Source organism: Pseudonaja textilis, chromosome 3 (assembly GCF_049901715.1).
Source record: "Pseudonaja textilis isolate UNSWEBS1 chromosome 3, rPseTex1.2, whole genome shotgun sequence".
Lineage (NCBI taxonomy): Eukaryota > Metazoa > Chordata > Lepidosauria > Squamata > Elapidae > Pseudonaja > Pseudonaja textilis.
The window spans coordinates 44254631-44274527 of record NC_141992.1 but is presented as its reverse complement, the minus strand read 5'-3'; the positions used below and the strand labels follow the sequence as shown (position 1 = coordinate 44274527).

Genomic DNA, 19897 nt, shown 5'->3' with positions numbered 1-19897 from the left:
TGAAAAACAAGCGCAGTGGGAATATGGAACATAAGCATGAACCACAGGGAAATTCAGCATGGTAAAAGATGAGTTGAATCAATGCACATTGATATCCTAGGTATCAGCCATTTGAAATAGACTGGAATTGGACACATTCAGTCAGAAGATCATATTTCTCACTGTTTAGGGCACAAAAAACCAAATAAGAAATGGTGTTGCTTTCATACTCAGGAAGGATATAGCAAGGACAATGCAATGAAGTTTAAGCTCAAGCCACTGATGCAGCAGAAATGGGAAGGTTGATGAATTTTATGATCAAGTTAAATCTGCGATCAACAGAAGAATCAAGATGTTACTCAATGAAATGCAGTCAGAAATTTTTTATCAGTAAGGTTGTGCTAAATGCTCGATATCTGCTCTATTTACAATCCGCCCGTAGGCTTTATGTGCCACCCAACACACACAAACCAGGTCCCTTCATATCAGATTCCTTTATTTTAATTATTATCCCAATACATAGAAGATTCTAATGCAACATTGCCTCAGTTCTCAAACATTAACGGAAAAGGCCTGTACATGGCTTGAAAAGGAAAAAAATGATGTTAAAATAATTAAGTCAATTTGAATAAACATACATTTTACACAAGATATTATTTTTTTAAAAAAATATTTGACAATGAAAATTACTGTCAGAAGCTTTGTTATAATATTTATGTTTCCAAAGTTTAGCTTGATAAATATAACAGAATGCATGTAGATTTATAAACACCTTTATTGGAACATAATTATTTTGTTAATAAATTTGTCAATTTTTCCACCTTTGAATTTTCCAAACTTTATTAATATTCCTTTGTTTCATTGTGCGGGAACAGCTATAATTTTCCTCACTTATTAGAGGAATGCAGAAATAATGTTGGCAAAGAACTATAGCAGAACTGTTAAGAGATTACAAATGAGAAAGTAGAAGGCAACTCAGTCCTGGGAAATGAGGAAGCATGAGACATACCCATGTCTTGATTCTGTATTGTATAGGAGGGGGACAGAGGGAAATTCTGCCTGGCTTTCAACATTGTTATTATTTATTTATTTATTTATTTTATTTTATTTATATTGCCGCCTATTCGCCCATGGCGACTCAAGGTGACTTATACAATGTAAAACCATATTGAAAAACAAAAAATAAAAATAAAAATAGAAAACAATAAAAACTAACAAAAAGAATCAAATAAATTAATAAAGTACAATAGAACAAAATCTGGACAAAATAAAAAATAAAAAAAATCACCCCCCAACTCCCACCTCCCACCTAGCGACAGCAGATCACACTAGCCATTTGATGGCCTTGTACCAATAAAATCAAGTTGCCATAATCCATAAGGTGTCTGTTTCCTGGGCTGGCCTACCTTGAAGGGCTGGCATCTTCAATATCCATGCTAAATGATAGGATTTTAAATCTATCATACCTGGAAGATTTGAAGATGGAGAAAAACTGGTATAGACATAAAAAGATGCTTCTTTACACTGGAAACTTCAACACAAAGCTTGAAATTATGAACAGCATACTTTTATCATGTTGGATGATGGCACATAAGTATTACCTTCCATCATCTTTCCAGTTTCCAAAATATTATTACCTGGCGGAGGACCTCTGGCTAAAGATCTGCAGCTGACTAAAGAAAAGTTTGTAGCTTCTGTGCAGTGGTGGGATTCAAATAATTTAACAAGCTGTTCTCTGCCCTAATGATTTCTTCAAACAAACTGCTTCAAACAAACTGCATCAAACAAATTTCTTAACCAAACTACTCAGAAAGTTAACAACCAGTTTTCCCGAAGTGGTGCGAACTGGCTGAATCCCACCACTGCCTCTATGGGACACTGAACTGTTGCTTTTCTCTCCAAATAGATATCTGAATGGATATGTAGAAAGTGAACATGCAGATACAATTAAATATGAAGGAAGGGAAAGCACAGTTTTAATTCTCTGGATAAATTTAACAAGTTCTTAGAATTCTCAGGGGCTGGAGAGAGGGAGCTTTGTCATCATATCATGTTATTAAATATTAATTGTGCTATTAAGGGACAGATACTGTTGTCTCTTCAGACAATTTACATGGTCATGAAAAGCAGTGAAGTTGCACTGATTGGCCCACCAGCAATCTAGCCTTTAATTTCCAAAATTGTCTTTAGGCCCATGTGTAGCATTTTTGTTGTTTTGAAGTCTGTCACAAATATACAAACCCTATGAAAATAACTTGCAATTCATCAAGAGTAGCCTTCCCAAGCTGACATTTTCTAGTTGTCCTAGAAATACAGCACAGAGAAGATATCAGGATTATGTTGGCTGGGATTTGTAGAAATACCAATAGAGGAGAATATATGTAGTTTAGGATTGAACTGTGGAGTCCATGGTGTTCTCTAATCATCATTGTTTGCTTGCAAATAATAAACAGAAAACAATATGCTAATCAAGAAAGTACCAAAGAAAAAACAATACCTCCACCAGTACTGACAGGGCAAACTACTGTCTATAAACAGCTACATGTATTTTTTTCTACCGATATTTTCTACACATTGTAAAGGTTGCAGTCCCAACATTTTTGAGGAAATTGAAGAAGACTACACTGCAGCGACCTTTATATCTGTAGACCACTTTAGGTAACTTTCAGTCATATACATTTTCTGGTAAAGGCCTATATTTTAAAACATTTTCAGCCTCCAATAATCCATGCAGGCCTTTTCTGATGCCATGTGCAAGGGCAAAACTTTTCAGCTATAGCAGTGTGAATGAAATTTCTCACATAAATGGGTGCTTTTTCATCTCTTGGAGGCAAAATGATATCAATATGAAATGTTGGTGGCATGACCTGGGGATATTTTGAGGATGCAGAGGTGTGTTTAGGAGCCACATGGAGTCTGAGAACCATGAATCACCACCTTTTGGAGGCTGATAATTTTCATGCACCCAGCAGGTATGAAATAACATGCTACAATTCAGTAATAATACTGCTTACATTATACTCATTAGAAGACAGTCTCCCCATGTATGAAGCCTTTGGGAATAACTGAGCATGCAATTATCTAGTCTACATGAAGACAGCAACTAAGATCTTAACACATTATCACAACACCACTAATTATATAAATTAATCACTCATAATGGGTGGTAGGGCGGATTAAGAGTTTAACACAAAATCAATACTGGCCGCAAGTTCTTCAGATTGGTTTTTCTCGCATGTTTTCATAAGGCTGAAAAAGCTCCCAAGAGATCTTCCAACAGTTAAACATTGAGAAAAGGCATCTATTTTAAAATACTGGCTCTCCTCGTACAACATTGTTATTTGATGGGCCCAGTGGCTTCTCTGGTCACCAGCTTTACAAACCAAGGACTGAGGCAAGAATGGCTGTGGACAGTTGTAAGAATCCCTCATCCAGCACTGAAAGCTGCAGTAATGCCCATAGGCCCCCAAAAGAAATTTCATTTCAAACTGGGGAAAATTGTATTTTCTGATGGAAATAATTTTCCTTTCCTAAACATAAAAAATACTTCTGATAAAAGCATTTCCTTTTAATTTTTTAAAATCCAAAATTATTTTTAAAGAAGATAGACCACCCTTTCTCTCTGTCATTCACAAGACTGGTCAAACTTTGGGACTTGAGGTTGTATAGAATAAATAGGTTAATTTTGTTCCACAAAAAGGAAGCTCTTGTCCTCAGTTATTTAAACACGACTTTCCAGTCCTGCAGCTTTCTGTTTGCTGTGCATTTGCACTTCCCTTTGGCTAAAAAGCCTAGGATTAAAACAAACATTTCAGTTTTCATCACAGGCCAGTCAGGGTTTTGCCCTACGATCACCACAATCTCAGTCAAGGATTATACAAATTACTGAGAAGTTAGGTTTATTTTATGCCTCATAGTTTAAATTTCTTGTGAAGAAATCAACTCAATGCAGAGGCAGAACAAATAAGGTTAATTAGGCTTCTCTTTCTTAAAGACCATGGGGAGATGTTTAAAAATGTACTTTTTCTGACTTTCTTCCAAGAAGCTCAAGATACTAAAAATGTTTTTGACAATACATGAAATTATAACTTAAAAATATAAAGCATAAACCAGAAAAGTGATATTCATTTCAGTATACAAATCACAAATAAAGTTTAATAAAATCATGGGAGCAGATAAAATCTTAAGTTACTCAAAATCACGATACATTCTTATATAAATAAGAACAAGAATATATAGTTCTCTTTCAGTACTACATTTGTTTATTTAGAAAATATACAAGTAGTCCTTGATTTACAACAGTTCATTTAGTGACTGTTTGATGTTACAATGGCACTGAAAAAAAGACTTATAACCATTTTTCTCACCATTGCAGCATCCCTGTGGTCACAAGATCAAAATTTGGACCTTTGGCAACTGACTCATATTTATGACAATTGCAGTGTTCCAGTGATATGTGGTCATCTTTTGTTATCTTCAGACAAGTAAAGTCTATGGGAAGCGACTTTCACTTTACAACCATGTTACTAACTTAATAACTGCAGTGATTCACTTAAAAACTGTTGCAAGAAAGGTCATAAAACTCACTTAACAAATGTCTCGCTTAGCAACAGAAACTTTGGTCTCAATTGTGGTCATAAATCAAGGACTACCTGTAGACACCTACAACTCTGGGCAATAAACAATCCATACAGAAAGAATGCTAAAACACCCTCATAGCCAATGAGAATAATACAATGGAAGAAAAGGTAATAATTCAATTAAAAACAAACACAGGCATATTGAACTCCGTAACATCCCGATTCAATTTAAATATCCTAGGCTGGATTTCACAAGCCAAGCGCCTTTGAGATATGTTGGATTAAAATAACATAATGCTCAGCCAGCATTAAATTGTTGGAAAATCAGGAAGATTTAATAAGGAGAGGCAGTTTCTGTAAGGAACACCAGAATGTTTCCTTCCTGCCTTCCTTACAGGATTAGGCCAGTAATTTCTTCTAACAACCAGTTCTAGCAAATAGGTGCGAACTGGTAGAATCCCATCCCTGCCAGAGTCCCCTAGAGGCCATGCTCAGCTTTATTCCACTGTTGTGGTAGAAGAACTGCAAGGGGAAGAACAAGGAGGCTGGGAGTAGGAAGCCCACTAAAGCAAACATGTTGTCTTTTGCGAGGTTTCAAAATGTGCCATTCCTAAAAGGTTGCTGGAATGATTGCTAGTACAGCTGAACAAAGATACAGAAAGATACAGTTGAGGGACAGAAAACCCTTACAAACTGGCATATATCAGTTTACAAACTCATTCATCACCCTTTTAATTTTCAGACAAGGCAATGATTTTAAAAATTCATTTTTGTCACATGAATTCGCAGATTAGTCTTGCACATTACTAAAGTTCTGTAAGACTATTTCTCTGGCGGTCTGAGAGACGGTGTTGCTTTATAAGGATAGTTTTCAACCCACTTTAAAATGTATAAAATCGCATCCAACTTTAACTTCTCTTGAATGTTATCAGTGAAAATCTGCCAATAATAATTGCTTTTTGACAATATGGACATCACTGACAGACTAAAAACTAGAATATACAGGAACAACCGAAGTAGCGTTTTTAATGACCGCAGATATTACTGACACTTCCATAGTACACTACTTTCTCTCTGGAATTCAAGAAGAACCAATTAAAATGTATCTGCTCATTATTTTCATTCAAGCCAACTTTGACCAAAAGAAGCCACAAAAGACTTTGTACAATCACAACCGTACCCAACTTCTGCTGGAGATGGAGCAGACGGGAAAAAAAGCCTTTCAATTTATCTCCATATGAAAAAGGAATATCCGGCTTCTGCTTCCCTATATGTATTTTAAAAGATGTTGTATGTGTTTGTATGGATATCACAGAAAAGTCTGTGCTTATATGAACAGAGAAGTATCTCTTATGGGTGAATGTACTTAGCCAAGTTATATTTCTTCTGTATTAAAAACCCCACTGACAACAGTGAAGATAGATTGGAATTTTGGTACCAAAGGTGGTTTTTCCAATGCTTCTAAGTATGCTTGTCATAGCTGCAGTAACAGCTGAAACCTGGAAAGAGGGCATTACAATCTAAACAAAGATTTGGAAGTGTATGTACTAAAATTTCATCCTAAAGGTACTTCCACACCAGCTTTCATTCCACTCTGGACCAAAATTCCAAATCTTCAAACTACACAACAAAAGAAAAAAGAACTACAAACTCCAAGCCTTCTGACATATGCTCCTACTTTGGCAAAGATAAGGACAAAGCAGACAGAACTCTTGTCAATTTCCCTTCTGCAGAGAATGAACAAGGCTGTGCCTGACACTGCCTTTCACTATTCTCTTCCTCTCTTCCCCTCCTTCCTATATTTCTTGCTGTGTTTGCAGAATATACAGAAATCTCTGGCTAATGCGACTGCCTAAGAAGATCTCAAGGTGATTTCCTAATATTTTCTTTTTATTTTGGGGTGTTTTGTTAATATTTACTAATCACCAAGGCATCTTTATGTGTAAGCATGAATAACCATCTATATTAACTGCTCAGTCCATTTTCATTTCAATTGATTATATGTCATCAAGTTGATATCACCTATTAACAAACACACACACACGCACACGCACACACTTTTCTGGGTTGAACCATCCTCATCCTGGTCTTTCAGGTCTTCTAATGGTGCACCCATAATTGCTGAGCTGTCTCCAACATCTTGCTGCTGGTTATTTTATTTTTCTCTTTCCGAGCATTAGAGATATCCCAAGAGAGCTAGGCCTTTCCATAATGTGCTAATTTGAGCCTGTTCATTTGGACCTCAAATGAGAGTTCTGGGTTGATTGGTTTCTGTTATCCATTTGGTTTTTTGGCTAGCTATGATATTCTCAGGACTCTTCTCAAAACCATCAATACCTTTTCTATCCTAATAGATGACCAAAGCCAAGTTTGCTATGGTAGTAAAGAGAAGAAGGAAATCATTCGAGATTATTATGGGAAACTATACACACAAGAGAATATTGATGAGGAAAGAGTTAAACAGTATTTACAGTGTTATGTCTGTGGAACTGGTTGGAGTTCCCAACCAGGTCCGCTGTTTGAGCGGGAGCACCAGCCGCTCCCATTGGCTGGCTCCGTTTGACAGTCGGCTATAAAAGCCGGCTGTCGAGCAGAGCCAGCTCCGTTGTCGCCCGCTGGTCTGCCAGTTAGCAAGCAGACGCGACAACCCTTTATTCTCTGCAATAAAGCCTTGTTAGTTGTACGCTCTGGCTTCTGCCTCTTCCTTACCATCGCTCCACAACACTGGCGACGAAGGTGGGATGGGTCGAAGGCTAGTCAGACGCGTTTGCTTCAAAGAGCTGTAATCACGAAGAGCAAAGTCACGGGCGCTGAAGCCACAGCCGCCAACGCTCACTAAGAGCGCGAAATTCAAACCGCCATTGCTTGAGCTGTATTCACTGAAGCGAGCCACGGGCGCTGTAACCGCGGCCGCCGACGCTCACAAAGAGCGCGAAATTCAAAAGAGCTACGTAGCCCAGAGAGACAGTCACAGCCTGCGCTCTTTTAAGAGCATGAATTCAAAAGACGCCTGAAGAAGACGAACCCTGCATACTCACGATGAATACTAATCCAGCATTTCCGCCATTCAAGCCCAATGAGGAGACGTGGGACTCCTACAAAAATCGTTTCAGCCATTTCCTCAATGCCATCGGGTTGGCTGACGCTGCTGAACATAGGAAGAAGTCCTATTTCCTCAGCTATTGCGGGGCTGCCATTTTTGACACTGCTACAGCGTTAGTCGCTCCACGCACCATCAGAAGCGTTCCCTGGGATGAGCTACAAGAAATACTCTCCAACCACTACTCGCCTAAACCATCCCAGATAGCTGAACTCTCTGCCCAATCAGCAGCTGAGATTCAAGGCACTCCAGTAAAGCCCAGCAATCCCACAGTCCATTCAGAAGAAGTGCTCAGTGAAGAAGACCCCACAGACCCATCAGATATTAACCACCTCAACCATCAGAAGCCTCCACAGGTAGGAGCGGGGCAGAGAAACAACTTCGCCCCCAAACAACCTCCCATTTGCCTAACCTGCGGAGGCTCCCACTCTAGGGCATCCTGCAGGTTTAGAAACGCCATCTGCCTGAACTGCCAAAAGAAGGGTCACCTCGCTAGAGTCTGCCAAGCAGGGCGCACTTTGCCTCAAAGACCTCCACCACCTTCTAATTCCCAAAGGCAAGTGGAGGACTGCTATACCTGCTACCACGCTAACCATACTTCCCAAACCCCTGATAAAATCAAAATTTCTGTTTTCCTAGAAGGTAAACCCTGCAGGATGGAGGTAGACACGGGGTCTGCGCTCTCAATCATCTCCTGGGAAACCCTGAAGAAGATCCAGCCCAGACTGTCAAGGAAGCAGCTACAAAGATGCCACCTGACACTGCGGGACTACCAGGGCAAGAACATCCCCGTCCTCGGGAAAGGCAAGTTCCTCGTTCAATTCCAAGCCTTTAAAGGCCATTTGCCTTTAGTGGTTGTTAATGGTGCCCTCCCCAGCCTGTTGGGGCTAGATTGGTTTCCCTCCCTCGGCCTTAGTGTAACGGGGATCCATGCTGTCTCAACTTCGGACGTAGATACATTATTTTCTGATTTTTCTGATGTGTTTAGCAGCGAGCTAGGTTGCTATTCTGGAACCCCCATCTCGTTTTCTGTAGACCCCCAGGCAATTCCTCTCCGCCTTAAGCCACGCAGGGTGCCTTTCGCCATCCGTCCCAAATTGGACGCAGAATTAGATAAGCTACTTAAGCAAGGGGTGTTAGAACCTACTGATTTTGCCAAATGGGAGACCCCCATAGTCACCCCACTCAAGAAGGATGGCAGTTTAAGAATCTGCGCAGACTACAAAACCACACTCAACCGTTATTTACAGGTCAGCGCATACCCTGTCCCCGTTATTCAGCACCTGTTACACACTTTCGAACCCGGCACCATTTTCGCCAAGTTAGATATGTCCCAGGCATACCAACAGTTCCCTGTTGATGATCAGACAGCTGAATTACAAACCATAGTCACGCATAGAGGGGCATTCAAATGTAAACGCCTCCAATTCGGTGTCAGTGTGGCCCCGGGTATATTCCAATCACTCATGGAAAGGATTCTCCAGGGTCTCCCAGGAGTTGTTCCTTATTTCGATGACATCTTAGTCTCAGCTACCAACCGCCCCCAACTCATTCAGAGGGTCAGAACAGTGCTAGAGAAGTTTAGGCAGCATGGCCTCAAACTTAAAAGGGAGAAGTGCGCCATCGCCACTAGGCAGGTGGACTTTCTGGGTTATAGGATTGACGCCTCTGGCATCCACCCAATTGAGTCCAAGGTGAAGGCCATCCACGAGGCACCCACACCAACCAACAAGACTGAACTACAAGCTTTTCTGGGGCTACTAAACTTTTACGCCTCATTTCTCCCGCACAAAGCATCTGTCGCTGAACCCTTACATAGACTATTAGATAAAGACTCACCCTGGCATTGGGGACCCAAAGAAACCCATGCTTTCAAGTCAGTAGAATCCTTACTCACATCGGAAGCAGTCTTAATTCAGTTCGATCAACGTCTTCCCCTGGTCCTGGCTGCTGACGCATCCCCTTTTGGGATTGGGGCTGTCCTTAGCCACAGACTCCCCAACGGCTCCGAGGCACCAATTGCCTTCTTTTCTAGGACCTTCTCCTCAGCAGAAAGGAACTACAGCCAAATCGATAAAGAAGCCCTGGCTGCGGTTGCTGCAGTTAAAAAGTTCCACGAATTCTTGTTTGGTCACCACTTTGAACATGTGACTGACCATAAACCTCTCCTAGGACTCTTATCTGGAGATAAGCAAACCCCGCAGGTACTTTCACCCAGAATGACCAGATGGACTTTGTTTCTGGCCGCTTACTCATTCAAGTTGGTGCATCGTCCTGGCAAGAACTTGAGTCACGCCGATGCCCTTAGTCGCTGCCCCCTGCCAGTTCCAGTCGAAGACCCAGCACCGATTCACGCCATCTTTGAGGTCAACGAACTCAAGCTGCCAGTGACAGCCGAGGACATCGCGGCACACTCGAAAAAAGACAAAATAATTGCCCAGGTTCTGGACTGGGTGGGAAGGGGATGGCCGGAAACTCAATGTACAGTTGACTTTGCTCCTTTTAAAACCCGTCAGCAGGAACTGTCGAAGCTACAGGGATGTCTATTGTGGGGTACAAGAGTAGTCATCCCAACCACCCTTCGTGTACCCATTCTGAAGGTGCTTCACGAGGGCCATCCGGGCATCGTAAGGATGAAGGCGTTGGCCCGCAGCTACGTTTGGTGGCCCGGCATGGATGCCCAAATCGCCGACTGGGTAAGCTCTTGCCAACCTTGCCAAGAAACCAGGGCTGCCCCACCAGCTGCCACGCCCACCAGGTGGGAAAGTGCTAGTGCCCCTTGGTCTCGCCTACACATCGACCTGGCTGGACCGGTGCATGGCAGGACCTTCTTGGTGGTCGTGGACTCCTACTCCAAGTGGATAGACTTGGCCCTGCTTCCCACGACCACCACCCAGGCAATAGTTAAGGCCCTGACCCGTTTATTTGTCACCCATGGACTTCCAGACACGCTGGTGTCTGACAATGGCCCGCAGTTCACTTCATGCGAGTTCAGTATGTACGTTGCTAATTTGGGCATCAGACACGTCCTTACAGCCCCCTTTCACCCCGCTAACAACGGGATGGCAGAGAGAGCAGTTAGGTCAGCCAAGGAGGCACTCGCCAGGTTTGGCCAGGAAAACTGGCACTCTAAACTCTCTCGTTACCTGCTCAGCCAACATACGACGCCTTGCACCATTACTAACAAATCCCCGGCCGAACTTTTAATGGGGAGACGCCTTAGAACCACCCTGGACAGGTTACACCCCCACTACTGCCCAGACACCCCTTTAGGGTCTGACAGTCTGGTCAGAGACTTTGCCTTGCAAGACCTGGTGTACGCCAGGAACTATGCGGGGGATCCTTTGTGGGTACCAGGTCAAATCGTGTCAGTCACAGGTCCAAGATCCTACAGGGTCCTCCTGGAAGATGGACGTTTGTGGCGGAGACACGTGGACCAACTCAGAAGGCGACGGAGAAGTGCGACCGATACCAACCCAACCCGACCTGCCAGCGCCAACGTCTCCCTACCGGTGCCAGACGAAAGCTCCCCACGGAACCCGGTCTTCCCCGTCGATCAGGAGGGTTTGCTGGAGGACCCGAGTTTCCGGCTAGGATCACCGACCCCGCAGCCGAGCGAGCCAGTTTGCCAACCGGACATCGCGACTCGCCCAGGTCAGCCCGAGCAAGGGAAATCGCCAACTTCTCAGAACACTACGCCAGGGCAAGCCCATGCCCCAATGACCATCGAGGCATGTCCCAAGGGCCTGGACTTGTCACCAGCCAACAGTTCACCTGAACTGCGACGTTCTGGTCGCCAGCGCAGGCCGCCAACTTACCTACAAGACTACGCATGTTCCCACCTGGGGGAAAGGAGTGTTATGTCTGTGGAACTGGTTGGAGTTCCCAACCAGGTCCGCTGTTTGAGCGGGAGCACCAGCCGCTCCCATTGGCTGGCTCCGTTTGACAGTCGGCTATAAAAGCCGGCTGTCGAGCAGAGCCAGCTCCGTTGTCGCCCGCTGGTCTGCCAGTTAGCAAGCAGACGCGACAACCCTTTATTCTCTGCAATAAAGCCTTGTTAGTTGTACGCTCTGGCTTCTGCCTCTTCCTTACCATCGCTCCACAACATACAGAATGCTAATTTACCCCAGATACCTAAAGAGATTGAAACAATGTTAGAAAGCAATATAACGATGATGGAGTTAACTGAAGCACTCAAGAAGCAAAATAATGGAAAGGCATCAGGCCCAGATGGACTTCCGGTAGAATTTTACAAAACATTACAAGAATCATTGAATCTTCCATTGCTAGAAGTTATGAATGAAGTTATGTTAAAGAAGAGGATACCTAAATCATGGTGAGAAGCTTATATCACACTTGTTCCAAAAGAGGAGACCGATCCATTACAAATCAAGAACTATAGACCTATTTCCCTACCAAACGCAGATTATAAAATTTTTGCTTCAATATTGGCAGAAAGACTTAAAATATATTTAAATAATTTTATCCATCCTGACCAAAATGGATTTCTGCCAAAGAGACAAATTAAAGACAAAATGAGAATAATCTTGGCCACTTTGGAATACTACAAGGCACATCCTGAAAAACAAATGGCTCTGATATTTCTAGATGCACAGAAGGCATTTGATACTGTGAATTGGCGATTCATGTTATTACTGCTGGAACAGATGGGCTTTGCTAGAAAATTTATTCAAGCAATAGAAGCTATATATCATAAGCAAACGGCAAAGGTAATGATAGAGGGAGAACTGACAGACTCTATCGATATAAGAAAAGGAACAAGACAAGGGTGCCCACTATCACCTCTGTTGTTTGTGTTAACTTTGGAAGCACTAAATAGAAATATTAGAGATGAAAAGAATATAAACGGGATGAAAATTAAAAAGGAAGAATTTAAGTTGCAAGCATTTGCAGATGATCTGGTTTTCATCTTAGAAGACCCACTAGAAACAGCATCAAAATTGATAGAAAAGATAGAGACATATGGAAAGGTGGCTGGTTTGAAAATAAATAAAGATAAGACAAGGATCTTGACAACGAATATGCTATCAAGACAAAAGGAAGAACTGGCAGAACACAGGGTACTTTAGAAGACATTATATACGGGAGTCTCTGTGGTTAAATTGGGAGAAGATTAAAAGACAATGTTATTTGAAAATTCCAGGCTGGCTATCGACTATTGAAGCATTTTCTTATCCTATAATATACAAAAAGGAACAAACAGTTAGATATGGTGAAATATTGAATGAAAAGGGTGAACTTAAATCTATACAAAAACTAGAGGAACAAGGTATAAAGATGAATTGGTTTTCATGTGCACAAATACATTCAGGGTATGATAAAGATTCTAAAACAGAAGGTTTCTATGATAAACTGACTGACTTAGATAAGATTTTGACAGGTACTGATGAAAAGGTAATTCAAAAATTGTATGGATATTTATTAGAAATTAAACCAGAAGAAGAACAAGTTAAAGAAACTATGATTGCTTGGGGGAAGAATTTTGGATATGGGATTGATTTAGAGAAATGGCAAAAATTGTGGTCTCAAAATTATAAAATGACAATGTCAACAGCATATAAAGAAAATTTGTATAAGATGTTTTACAGGTGGCATTTTCCCCTGACAAGAATAGCAAGAATGTTCAAGAATAAATCCAAAAAATGTTGGAAATGTCATCAGACACCTGGCTCATATTACCATATGTGGTGGACTTGTGCGGATGCTAAAAAATACTGAACTAAAATCCACACGGGGTTGGAAAAAATGACAAAAAAGCATATAGATTTGAAACCAGAGATATTTTTATTGGGAATTTTACCTGAAATATATAGTAAAGACTTGAAATACACGATTGTAAATGTATTAACAGCGGCTAGGATTGTATTTGCTAAAAACTGGAAAAATGAGAAAACACCATCACAGGAGGAGGTTATTAAGAAAATATTGGAATGTGCTGAAATGAGTAGATTGACATTTGAAATTAGAGAACAAGATAATAAACAATTTTTTAAAATTTTGGATCTATTCTATCAATGGTTAGACAATAAAATATAGTAATGAAATAGGTAGACTTTTAGAAAATAATAAATATATAAAGATGCATTCTTTTCTTATTATATCTACAAAATGATTCTAGGATAGATTTGGGATGATAATATGAACTGTCATAAAACAAATTAAGTAAAATATGATTATTTCGTAAAACATGAATGAATAAAAGTATAGTCAAATGATTGATTAATAATAATATTAATGTATTTAACATTTGATTGAAAATACGAGATTATATACAATGTAATTGTAATTGAAGACTACGAAATGGAAGCAACAAAACAATTTGTAAACCAACCGACACACTGTATGTATATGTATGTATGTATGTATGTATGTATGTATGTATGTATCTATCTATCTATCTATCTATCTATCTATATATATATATATATGGAAGATGACTTGATGTTTTTATGTTTTGTTTGTTTATGTTTGTTTTAGAAAACCAATAAAAAATTTTTAAAAAATACCTTTTCTATCCTGCTTTTCAAAATCCAACTTTCACATCCACTGCCTGCTTCATCCTGATACATCACAGACACATCAGACATCCAAATATTTTGTCAAGGCCTTTATTACTATTTTACCAAGAAAGATGCTAGTCTGTAGCATCTTTCTTGACTACTAATTGTTTTAGTGAATCCTAAAAGGCAGAAGCTATCTACCACTTCAGTGTCTTCATCATCAGTTTTAGCAGTAGTTGCTACTGCTGTCATTATGTTGTTCCTCTGTATATTTAATCTTAGTCATCTTTGTCACTGTGACCCTTGCCTCTACTATTACAGTTTACAGATATTTTACATTTTTCAGTTATCAGAGTAGTGTTGTCAGCATAGTAGGATTATTGATGTTATCCTCCAGTTTCAAAAAAGCACAACAAAGAATGTTCTTTCTGCACCAACTCAGAAAGCTCAAACTGCCCAAGGAGCTGCTGACACAGTTCTACAGAGAAATTGAGTCTATCATCTGCACCCCTGTATTGTGTTATTGTATTCTACACAATAGAATAAGAATTCTACAATAAGATTTCACATTGAATACAACAAGGAAGCATAACCTAAGAGTTCAATATATATTTTGGAATATATATTAGTGTATTTGTAATGACATCACAATGTATGAATTGAATGCATCTTAATCCAGCTCTTAAAGAAACCTGAATTAACAGATTATTTGAAGTTATTATTTGACCTATTCTTAAGCCATTGAAGACAACCCTGTGCTGAATTGCTGACACAACACATTCAGAGAAGGGAAGGTCACCTCCAATAATTGGTTCCACTGTCAAATTGTTCTTGTTTTTTCTTAGCATTACATTCCTGTAACTTAAATCCATTATACTGTGTCCTGTACTCTGGGATGATAAAGGAGGGGCATTGACTTTCTTCTGTGTGACATCCATTAAGATGCTTGGAAACTGCCCTCATCTCTTCCTTCAGTTCTCTTTTCTTAGATTTTAATATCAAGTTAGGTATTCCTCATTTACCTGTATATCATATGCCCACACATTTCCTCCCCCTCATGGACAGTGATTAATATTGATATGTATTTATATGTTAGGGTATAGGTATATGTATGTATATAGCATTTCTACATGTGTGTTATGTATGTGTACACTTTTGAGAGCAGGCAACAGAATTTCATTTTTAATGTGTGCAGGAGAAAAACGACAATAAAGGTAGTAATATTTAATAGTTGAACAACTTTGTGTTTATTCACATTAAATTTCATTTTGTTATTTTTATCCCCTTCCCATCTTTATCAATATTTTGAATTTTAATTCTTTCTTCCAGCTATCCTATTTAGTTCTGTGTGCTGTCCAGCCAGTGTATGGGAATTGGATAGTTAATTCGCAATTGTGAGCTGTCCCCTTAAGGGAATGCATCATGGTAAATGTAGTTAAGGTATCCTGGGAAATGTAGTCCATGTCACATGGCCACATCTGTAATCCTGATTGGTCACTAAATTGACCCTTGATGGGTTGGGGGGAGGTTTCCTCACTCTTGGCTGAACTCACAGACTCATGGTAACTGTTCTACTTCTACTGCTATGAGATGAGGGGAAAAGGATATCAGATAACCATCTTTTAACCTATAAGACAGATATACAAAGGGTTGTTCATTAAAAAAGAACTTCATCACAAATGTGAGTTATGAGGATACCTGATGAACCAATAAAAATACTTTGTTATGGATGTTTTGTTGAGTTTATCTATCTGCATCTGTACAGAAGACAAATCTACGACCATACAGAATACATTCAGAAAACATTCTGTATGATCTGCAAATTTGATAAATATTTGCTTCACCTCTTGATCCCAGTTATTACTGAAAATGTTAAAGAATACTGGACCCTTGATTGACCTTGTGACCCTCCACTTGATGTTTCACTCCAGTGAGGAGTTGTTTATGAACACACTTCAGTTATGGATAGTATCGTGCGCAAGAAATGAGTACAAATTTATTATGCTACTTCTAATCAAGAATCTGAATACTAATGGTCAAGGTAAATTGGCAATAAATAAAGTCAACAGAATTGCAGCAGGGCTGGGGCTTACATCTCTTGTGGATGCAAAGGGACTCCAAACTAATAACACACTTGAGCCCTCCCTCAGGCTCATCCCGGTCATCTACATATATGTCTAATACTCATAATAGCCAGCCCATATTTATGAAGCTTGTTGATCAGAATGCCATTGGTCTAGCCTATCATAGCCTTTCAGGTTGAAATCTGAAATCTGCTATGTCTGCAGCATTCCCACAACAATAAATATCAAAACAAGTAAGCTGTTCAAAAATTCAATAAGATTACTTTGGCAAGAGTAGTTCTTGAAAGATCCTTGTTAATATATAATAATAATTTCTACAGTCTTCCCAGATATTTATGTCAAACTAACTTCAATTTCATGGATCCTCTAATTTCCAATTTTTCAGGTTAAGGACCTTCTCCAATTCTGTATTTCATCCATTCTTCTGAGTTCTCAAAAATAATAGATTAAGGCTCAGCTGAACTATCAAGTTTTTTCAATACCTTAACACAGGTATGTAAGACTTGATTGAAGATTTAATTTATAAATTAATTTTTAATTAATTAATTAATTTAAGTTTTCCTCCCTCTCACTCAAGATCTGATCTCAAATTTTGTTCTGTTGATTGAGCTTCAGATGAATCTGACCATATTTTACTGCATGTGAAAAATTAGTACCAAAATATGAATAAGAATGTGGCATCACATGTTTAGATTCGAAATGTACGTGGCCCAGGGCCCTAAGAGAGTGATAGAATAATACAGTACTACTGGGAAAGTGATCAGCTGCAAAGTGCCATGGCAAGTAATCTGAACAACAGAAACACATTTAACATCAGTTTTTGGAATATGGATTGTAACAGCATACAGTGTCTGTTCTTTCACACAAAGTAGTGTTGGTCATACCAAGATTAATCAGATTTCAGGAGTATTCATGAATTGAGGGCAAATGGGAATACCAGAAGAGTTCATTTGAGGAAGTGATTTATTCTGCAATGATAACTTTTTTAATCAGCCTTAAAAATGGATATCGCACCTAAGCTTTCACCAAGCATGCAGTTTCAATCAGTCAGCAGTAATGCGAGAGATGCTTGAGTCTTCAGCTTTTTTCTTTGGGTTTATATAGTTTTTATTTACCTAGCTACCTTGTTGTTTGCTCACAATATAACTAATGCTAGAAGTCCGATTTCTGAAAGTAGACATGGCAATTATTTTCCAACTGGCAAAAGAGCAGATTGTTTACTTTCTCTTCAGGAGGTTAATGCAGTCAATCAGGAATCAAAGTTTCTCCAGGGATCATTAAAAATGATCTTCCTGAATGCTGGCATATACCGTTGTCCATCCAGCACAGTGTAGTTGTGTCTCCATGGAATTAATGGGCCAAACTAATGGGACAACCATTGTAAATGGAATTAGTTAGAAAGAACTTTATTTATGATATTTGTTTAATTTAATGTATTTGTTAAACTACAGTTTTTGTGCTGCTCAGTGGTGGAAATGTTTCATATGCTGTTATTATTGCTATATTTTTATTCCATTTTAAAAAAATATATTTTGGTCACCTCAAGGCAGCAAAAATATGTAATGTTCCTGCCTCTGATTTTTGTCCACAACAACAGCCCTATAAAGTAGGTTGGAGTGAGAGAGAGTAACTTCCTTAATATCCCACTGCAAGTCAAATTGCACAAAAATAGAGGACATCACTCAGGCATTGTTTGTGTATATTGGAGACAGTAGAATGGCACTTGCGGTCCTATTATTAAGCAAGTTCTGTATAATAATTTGAACCTAGACTTTAAATGGATATAAGCCATGCCAGGGATTTGAAATAGACAGAACATCAGTCACATCTGATCTCTACATAATCAAGCACATTAGTTTCCTTAGCCACTATTTTATTATGGCAATTAACATTTGTAAAGTTCTATTTGCTCTAGTGTTGAAGACCTTTGGTCTTTCAGTGACATCTGTCTTTCGATTAATGCTCTATATTTTAGTTATTTTATTTGTATATTTATATGTTACCTTTCTTCCTTCATGAAACTGAAAGTTATCACTATCAGAAGCCTAGGGTCAATCTTGCTTTTAGTTTCATTGAGATGAATGCTTTATGGTCTGTTGTGAACCGTATTTTGTTCTATTAACTGCCTTTGAGAGAAATTCAAATCATTTCAAATATGCTAGCTTTCCTTACACTTCCCTTTATGCAGCTTATCCCCACCTCAGTCTAGATGGACTCTAGACAGCTTGTATATATACTTCCTTCTTATAGGCAATACAAGAGGAGATACTGCATTCTTATCTTATGGCAAATGCTTTAGAATATGCTTGGTTGGAGTTTCTCATCAGTAAAAAGCATTCCATAAACTTTAACATAAATAATGCCACTATTGTTATATTATAAAATCCAATAGAGTTTAAGGAAGGTTTCAAAATGCAGTATACTCACAGGAGAACTCTCCGGGAGAAGTAATATTCATGCAATAATCTTGGAGTGAGGAAAAGGTGAGTGAGTACATCAGAACAGGGGGTTGCCAACCTTTTGGACCTCAGAGACCACCAAACTCATAATTTTAAATCCCTTGGACCAGAGGCCCTGGGAAAATCCCCCCAAAAGTCTGCAGGAAAATTCTGCACCCTGTTTTCCTATCGATCAGTCATTCTTTATTTGGGATTGCAGGATACCATCTCCAGCTCTGTTCTCAAGGAAGAGAGAGAAAGAGAGAGAAAGAGACTGACTGACTTTTGGCTTCATGCAAGGAAAGCAGCAGAAACAGCAGAAGTCTGTCTTTCCTCCCCCAGACATCACCAGAAATGAGTCTTTGTGAGACTTGTCACACCGGCAGAGCCTCTTGGAGCAGGATGCCTTGCAGGGTCCCAAAGACTCATTTCTGGTGGTGTTTGGGGGAGAGAAAGAAAGACTTTTGCTGCTTTCCTTGTGTGCAGCCAAAAGCAGAAGAAGAAAAAAGCAGAAGGAAGCAGCCCGGTGGCCAGGCAAGGTGCATGGGGTAGGTGGGGCAAGTCCCCCCTCCACCCTTTCCCCCCTCCTCTCACTACTTCATGTTGTTTGCAATGCAAGCAGCGCAACCCTTGTGTTCCCATGGGTCATGTGAGCGGCGTAGCCTTGTGTTCTTGCATAGCCTGGCTTAATTGCTTTGGGGGTGACATTTTTCTGCGGACCACCAAAATTTTCTCACAGACCACCAGTGGTCCCTGGCCCACTGGTTGGCAACCACTGCATCAGAACATAATTGGAGGGTTTACTTTTGGGATGCTCCCTGGTGGTGGTGATGTCCTCTTGTTTTAGGAGAGCAAAAAGTAAGCTGTGTTGCATAAGGAACTAAGTTATTTATCTGGAGATTATGTTTCTTCTTATATTGCTTTTCAAGAATATTCATAATGCTCAAATATCGGTCCTTTCTCTCACATTTTGAAAAGGCTCGTGCACTATTATCAGGGTTTTTTAAAAATCAATTTTGCCCTAAATGGTAAATTCAACATTGTTTACCTTTCTGCAATTTTATTAGCTTATACAAATGAATACATATAAAAATACTTTTCTGCTTGTTGGTTCTGTTACCCATCCAGTTTCCAAAACTCTGTGCCTTCCTATTGCACAAGAAAATCCTCTTTTTAAATGGTCCAATTGAGGAGC

The 19897-nt window shown here is 39.7% G+C and overlaps 1 protein-coding gene across 4 annotated transcripts in view; it reads left to right on the top strand.

Moving 5' to 3' along the window:
- The window catches only part of CDK18 (cyclin dependent kinase 18), a 102152-nt gene that overhangs the window by 15182 nt on the left and 67073 nt on the right, over positions 1–19897 (top strand). Inside the window, exon 1 of one of the 4 annotated variants that reach the window (XM_087929409.1) lies at positions 19230–19250. The exons of the other annotated variants lie outside the window; for them this stretch is intronic. The gene's annotated coding sequence lies outside the window, so the exon portion shown is untranslated. Of the gene's footprint in view, positions 1–19229; positions 19251–19897 lie in introns of those variants that run through there. 4 annotated transcript variants of the gene reach the window in all.